Raw genomic sequence first — 7879 nt, forward strand, 5'->3', positions numbered from 1 at the left:
ATTTTGATTTTTCTTGTGGTTTCAATTTTAGTTAATTAGTTTTAGTTAATCAATTAATTTTGAGTGTTTGGATAAGATTAATTTGTTTCAATTTTAGTACTTAGTAAAACTTTATATAAATTTTCTATGGGATCGAAGCTCTGCTTGCTAATATACTATCTATTTGATACGTATACTTGCATAGTAAAATTTTAACTGACAAGTTTTTTTATGCCGTTGCCGGGGAATTATTCCTAAATTTTTTATTAATATTAATACCAAGCAATTTAGTCTTACTGCAAATTTTATTTTTCTTGTTTTAATATTAGATCTTGTTTGCTTGCAAATATCTTTGGTCATTGTATGCAAAGAAGAAACAACTTGAATCTTGTTTCTTTTGACCTTGAGATAGAAAGAACTTTCAAAAGACATCGAAGGGAGAATTTGCAAGTAGTAGCTTTAAATGAAACCAAGGCTGAGGATAACAATAACAATGGCAATAATGCCATTAATCTGGTTCCCGAAACAAATAGTGCACTACGGGATTATGTTGTTCCTCTTTTGCAAGGTTTACACCAAAGCATTAGGAGACCTTCCATCAATGTTAATAATTTCAAAATTAAACCATCTTACAATTAGATGATTTAGTCTTCAGTCCAGTTTGGTGGGTTACCCAGTGATGATCCTAATTCTCATTTGGTAAATTTCCTGGAAATCTGCAATACCTTTAAATACAATGGAGTAACTGATGATGCTACTAGATTAAGATTGTTTTCGTTTTCTCTGAGGGATAAAGCAAAGAACTGGCTTAATTCACTGCCTAATGGGTCTATCACTACATGGGAAGACTTGGCACAAAAGTTTCTAGAAAAAGTTTTTCTACCTGCCAAGGCTGCAAAGATGATGAACGATATCACCTCATTCATACAATTTGATGGTGAGTCCTTGTATGAAGCTGGGGAGAGGTTTAAAGAACTATTGAGAAGATGTCCACATCATTGGATTCCTGATTGGTTGCAAGTTCAAACATTCTACAATGGGTTGGTTGGGTCAATAAAACCACAATTGATGCTATTACTGGTGGGGCATTAATGAGTAAAAATGCTGTAGATGTTTATAATTTGTTGGAAGAGATGGCCTCAAATAATTATCAATGGCCTTCAAAAAAGTCGAGTCCGAGAAAAGCTATTAGAGCTTATGAAATTGATGCTCTTGGCAACTTAACTTCTCAAGTAGTTACGCAAGTGGTTGCACTATCCAAGAAGTTTGACACACTGAGAGTTCATGCAGTTTAAAATTCGTTTGTAGTTTGTGAGATGTGTGGAGATGGCCATTCAAATGATTAATGTCCATACAATTCTAAATCAGCCTAGTTTGTGGGGAACTTCAAGAAACAGCAGAATAACCCATACTCTAATACTTATAATTTTGGTTGGAGAAACCATCCCAACTTTTCATGGAATAACAATGCAGGGCCTTCCAATCCAAAACCCAACATGCCTCTTGGTTTTCAACAAGCTAGACCACTAATTCTTGAAACGAAGTCTAACGTGGAAGAACTTTTCTTGTAATATATATCAAAGAATGATGCTATAATTCAAAGCTATGGAGCATCCTTGAGAAATCTTGAGACCCAAGTGGGACAGCTTGCAAATTCCATCAACAATAGACCTCGAGGTTCCTTACATAGTGACACACAGATCAATCTTAAAGGTAAAGAACAATGCCAAGCAATCACTTTAAGAAGTAGAAAAAAGATTGAAAGGGTGAATGAAAAAGTAGTTAAACCAGAACATTAAGATGTTGATAAGGATGGAATGTACGAGAAAAAGAGTGGAGTCAAACAGAAAGAAGATATCAAGGCTGAAAATCAAGGAACTTCTCAAGTCATCCATCCTCCGCCACCTTTTCCCCAAAGGCTCCAAAAGCAAAAGCTTGAAAAGCAATTTCAGAAGTTCCTCAATGTCTTCAAGAAATTACACATAAATATTCCTTTTGCTGAAGCTTTGAAACGAATGCCCATCTATATCAAGTTCTTGAAAGACATCCTCTCCAAAAAGAGAAAGCTAGGTGAGTTTGAAACTGTCTCCCTTACAAAAGAGTGTAGTGTAATTCTCCAAAATAAATTAACACCAAACTCAAATATCCAAGTGGTTTCACAATCCCTTGCACTATTGGTAATTTATTTTTTGCAAAAGCTTTGAGTGATTTAGGTGCAAGTATCAATTTAATGCCTTGGTCAATTTTTGAGAAACTTGGTTTGGGGGAATGCAAACCCACTTCTGTTACTTTGCAATTGGCTGATCGTTCTTATGTGTACCCAAGGAGAATTATTGAAGATGTTCTTGTCAAGGTAGATAAATTTATTTTTCTAGTTGATTTTATAATTCTTGACATGGAAGAAGATAGGCAAATTTCAATCATCCTTGGGAGGCCAATCTTAGCAACTGCTAGAACTTTGATTGATGTTGAAAAAGGTGAGCTCACTTTGAGAGTTCAAGACCAACAAGTAACATTTAATATTTTCAAAGCTTTAAAATTGCCTATAACATCTGAAGACTGCTTTTCTGTAAGTGTGGTAAATAACTTTACATATGATGTTTTCTTAAAAGAAAATCCCAATGATCCTCTTAAAGTATGTTTAATTGCTAACTCTGATAGAGATGATGATGAATTTATTGAATATTCAAATTTGTTAAATGCTCACTCCAGACTTAGAACTAATCATCAATTTAAGTCTTTAAATGTTTCAACTTCTTTGATTCCAACTTTTAAGCCCACCATTGAGGCACTACCTACTTTGGAACTCAAACCTCTACCTGCACACTTGAGGTATGCTTTTCTTGGAAAACCTTCTACTCTTCCAGTTATTATTTCTACTGCTCTTACTAACATGCAAAAGGAAAAGTTATTGAGAATACTTAGGGAATTCAAAAAAGCAATAGGGTGGACCATAGATGATATTAAAGGAATTAGCCCTTCTGTTTGCATGCACAAAATTCTTTGTGAGAAAAATCACAAAGCTACAATTGAACGACAAAGAAGATTGATTCCCATCATAAAAGAAGTAGTCAAGAAGGAAGTCATCAAGTGGTTGGATGCTAGAATAATTTATCCTATCTCTAATAGCTCATGGGTAAGTTCAGTTCAATGTGTTCCTAAGAAAGGAGGAATGACTGTGGTTGCCAATGGCGATAATGAGCTCATTCCAACAAGAACTATGACTAGATGGAGAGTGTGCATGGACTACCGCAAGCTCAACAAGGCTACAAGGAAAGATCACTTCCCTCTTCCATTCATTGATCAAATGTTGGATTGCTTGGGCTGGTAAGGAATATTATTGCTTTCTAAATGGATATTCTGGTTATAACCAAATTGCTATTGCTCTTGAAGATCAAGAAAAGACAACATTTACATGTCCTTATGGCACCTTTGCTTTTAGAAGAATGCCATTTGGATTATGTAATGCACCTGCCACCTTTCAAAGATGTTTGATGGTCATATTCACAAACATGGTGGAGAAATGTTTGGTGGTATTTATGGATGATTTTTCTTTCTTTGAAAATAATTTTGATGATTGTCTCTTAAATCTTGTTAGGGTACTTAAGAGATGTGAAGAAACAAATTTGGTGCTCAATTAAGAGAAATGGCACATCATGGTGCGAGAAGGTATTGTTCTTGGGCACAAGATCTCTAGTAACGACATTGAGATAGATAAAGCAAAAATTGAAACAATTGGGAAATTACCACCTCCGATAAATGTCAAAGGTATTAAAAGTTTTCTTGGTCATGCTGGTTTTTATAAAAGATTTATTAAAGACTTTTCAAAAATTTCTAAACCACTTTGCAATTTATTATAAAAAGATGTGCCATTTAAGTTTGATAATAAATGTTTTGTTACTTTTGATGAATTGAAGAAAAGATTAATATCTGCACCTATCATAATTAGTCTGATTGGACTCTCTTTTTTGAACTAACGTGTGATGCAAGTGATTATATGGTGGGAGCTGTTTTGGGACAAAGGAAGGATAAAATCATCCATTCCATCTATTATGCTAGCAAGACTTTGAATGAGGCCTAGAAAAATTATACCACAACAGAAAAGGAGCTCTTGGCTATAATGTTTGCTTTTGACAAATTTCGCTCCTATCTAATGGGGACGAAGGTGATAATGTATAGTAACCATTTAGCTATCAAATATTTGATTGCGAAAAAGGATGTTAAACCAAGATTGATAAGGTGTATTCTCTTGCTACAAGAGTTTGATCTAGAGATTCATGACAGAAAAGGAACATAAAATCAAGTGGCAGACCACCTCTCAAGATTGGAGAGTGAAGATCATGGTAAGGATTCAACCTTAATCAAGGAGACTTTTCCTGATGAACAAATCCTTCAAGTTGGTAAGAAATCACTTCCTTGGTATGCGGATTTCGTGAATTATTTGGTAAGCAATATTATTACCTCTTTTTTAAATTTTCATTAGAAAAAGAAATTTTTGCATGATGTTAAATTTTATTTTTGGGATGAGCCTTACTTGTTCAAGCAGTGTAAGTATCAAATCTTCAGAAAATGTGTCCCGAAAGAAGAAATTCAAAATGTGCTTCATCATTGCCATTCTTCAGATTATGGAGTACACTTTGGAGGAACAATGATTGCTGCTAAAGTCCTCCAATCACGTTTGTATTGGCCTACATTATTTAAGGATGCTCATAATTTTTGTTTTGCATTGTGACGGGTGCCAAAGAGTGGGTAATATCTCAAGGCGACATGAGATGCCTCTCAACAACATCTTTGAGATAGAAATTTTTGATGTATGGGGTATTGACTTCATGGGTCCATTCATATCTTCATACAACAACAAATACATCTTGCTTGCTGTGGATTATGTTTCCAAATGGGTTAAAGTGGCAGCCTTTCCTCATAATGATTTAAAGGTCATGATGAATTTCATCAAGAAGAATATTTTCACTTGATTTGGCACTCCAAGGGCAATTATTACTGATGAAGGGAGTCACTTTTGCAACAAATATTTTGATGCACTTCTGGCAGAATATGGAGTTAAACACAAGGTTGCAACTGCATACCATTCTCAAACTAGTGGCTAAGCGAAGATATCGAATAGAGAAATCAAGAGGATTTTGGAGAAAATTGTGTGTCCCACAAAAAAAGATTGGATGATGCTCTGTGGGCATATAGGATTGCTTACAAGACCCCTATTGGTATGTCTCCATATAAGTTGGTCTTTGCCAAAGCTTGTCACCTACTGGTGGAACTTGAACATAATGCTTATTGGGCTGTGAAGAAGTTAAATTTTGATTCACAAGCAACAGGTGAGCAAAGGTTGTTGCAATTAAATGAACTTGATGAATTTCGCCTGCAAGCTTATGAGAATGCCAAACCCTATAAAGAGAAAACAAAACAATGGCATGACAAGAAGATAGTGGAAACAAGCTTTGAGCTAGTACAATCAATGTTGCTCTATAATTCTCACTTGAAATTATTTTCGGGAAAGCTCAAATCAAGGTGGTCTAGTCCTTTCATTGTCAATGAAGTATTTCCACATGGAGCAATCGAAGTTAGAGGGACAGATGGTCGAAAATTTAAAGTTAATGGACAAAGATTGAAGCATTATTGGGGAGGCAAAATTAATAGTCAAAAGTCCTCAATATACTTGCTTGGCATGTTTTAGAGCCCAAGTCAATCCAGCCAAAGACTATAAATGAAGCACTTCTTGGGAGGCAACCTAAGCTCCTCAACCTTACTTATTTTCATTTTTATTTTATTTAATGCTTTTTTAATTTATTTCTTTTAGTCTAATTTTTTTTGTTTCCTTTTACAAGTAATTGGTTTCAAAAAAATCAAAAAGATCACAAAAATAAAAAAATCAAAAAAATAAAAAATTATGCTCCGTGACCCTCAAATTAAGAGCTACGGCCTAGAAAGACCAAAAACAACGAGCTAAAATTGAGAGCTGCAACGTTGAAAAAAAGGGTGCGACACAGAATGATTAAGCACCGCAGCATTCAATCCTGAGCATCAAGGTGCTCAAACCTGAAGCAGAGCCCTTCGAGTGGAAGAAAGTGAGAGCCGCTACCCTCACAAGTGAGGGCTGCGGCTCTACGTCGGGGCCCAGCCCCAACCCTCTAAAAACTCTTCTTTTCTCTCATTTTTTTTTCATTCTTTTTCTTCTCCAGCCACTAACCCCACTCCCCATCCTTCATTTTTCTTCAAATCTCTTGCTTCTCTCTTTCCTTTTCACTCCAAATTTCTGCATCTGGTTTATATTTAATTTTTTTTATTTTCACTTTGAAATCCTTCACTCATTTCACTCTTAAGGTAAGTACTCCTTCTTCTCCCTTTTAAACACTTGGTTTTCAATTATTTTGTGTAGAGAGAGGATGAGGTTGGTGTTACTAGTAAATTTTTTAATTTTTGCACCTTGAATGAGTCCATTGTGCATGTTTGTTAATGGGTTTTCCTACTTCCTTATGATTAATGCTTGGAGTGTAGAAAATTTTTATGCTTAGTGCCAATTTCCTGTTACCCATATAATGGATTCATGGACTTTTTGTTTGCTGCAAATATAATTGTTAAATGCTTTTTTAATGTGAGTAGATTATGGGTTTGTTTAATTTTTAATGCTTGGTTGGGCAAGTAAAAATAAATTCTGGAATTGTTGGTGCACAACATGCAATAATTGATAATTTTGGATGAGTGCATTGTCTTATAATTATTTTTCTTTCTTATTTTGGACTGTTGCATTGTGCAAATTATGATTATGAGAATGTTGTCTGAATGTTGTGATGAATAGAGAATTTATGATGCATTTTAAGGAGTGAGATGGTAATGGAATTCTTGAATTTGAATTGTTGAATTGGACAGGAATTAATTAAATCAGTGCCTGTGGATCTTTCATATTTTCATGGTAGTGCACGCAACACTACTTGCATACTTTTACTCTATATTTATTTTGATAATTGAATTTTTTTTTGTAGGAATGGCACCCAAGCGAACCAAACCAAGCTCTAGTGGCGCTTTTGATAGATTAAAGTTCATCTCTACTGATGACTCTACGCGATATCATACGTCATTGATCAACAAAGTGCCAATTCCTGAACGAAGGATAGATATCCCCATCTTGCCTTACAAAGAGATTCATGACATGCTTCAAGACAAACATTGGCAACTATTTAGCGACCAACCTAAAGCTGTAGTGGTGCTTGTAGTTTGGGAGTTTTATGCAAATGCAGTTGAGCATGTTGATGGTGTGGCATTTGTCCGTGGCAAACAAGTCTTTTTTCACAGCCAAGCTATCAACTCATTTTTTAGAACCCCTAATATTGAGAATGATGAATACAGGCAGTATTTGGGCAATTATCAGGATTGCAATGAGATTATATAGACGCTGTGTGTTGAGGGAGCCCAATGGAAGACATTGCATGGTGAGCTAGTTTCATTCAAACGAAGTGCCATGAAAAAGGAGCTAAAAGTTTAGTTACATTTTGTAGTAAAACGGTTACTCCCTTCCACTTATATCAGTGATGTCATGAGGGATCGTGCAGTGCTTATTTGTGCCATTTTCACACATAAATCCATTGATGTTGGTAGGGTTATCTCTCTCTCATGCCATTTTACATACTAGCAACACTAAACGAGATAGTATTGGTTTTCCTTCCTTGATCACTGCATTATGTGCTAGAGCTAGTGTGGAATGGAGCGATAAAGAGGAGCTGCAACAACCAAAAATTCCCATCACCATGGGCATTCTTAAACGATTAGAGGAATCTGTACCAGTTGCTGGTAGTTCTTCGCAAGCCCCACCCCCACCTTCCCAAGCGGCTCCCACTCGTAGTGTTGCTCAATGAATAGAGCGCATTGATCGTAGATTAGATCGTCACGA

At 35.6% G+C, this 7879-nt stretch overlaps 1 non-coding gene across 1 annotated transcript; it reads right to left on the reverse strand.

The window, feature by feature from the left end:
* Window positions 1-876: 876 nt before the first annotated feature.
* On the reverse strand, window positions 877-983 carry LOC148764255 (small nucleolar RNA R71). The gene has a single exon (XR_016024880.1). It is a non-coding gene; the product is annotated as a small nucleolar RNA R71 (small nucleolar RNA).
* Window positions 984-7879: the final 6896 nt, after the last annotated feature.

This window comes from Theobroma cacao, chromosome 2, assembly GCF_053813885.1.
Source record: "Theobroma cacao isolate CCN51 chromosome 2, ASM5381388v1, whole genome shotgun sequence".
In the NCBI taxonomy this organism is placed as follows: domain Eukaryota; kingdom Viridiplantae; phylum Streptophyta; class Magnoliopsida; order Malvales; family Malvaceae; genus Theobroma; species Theobroma cacao.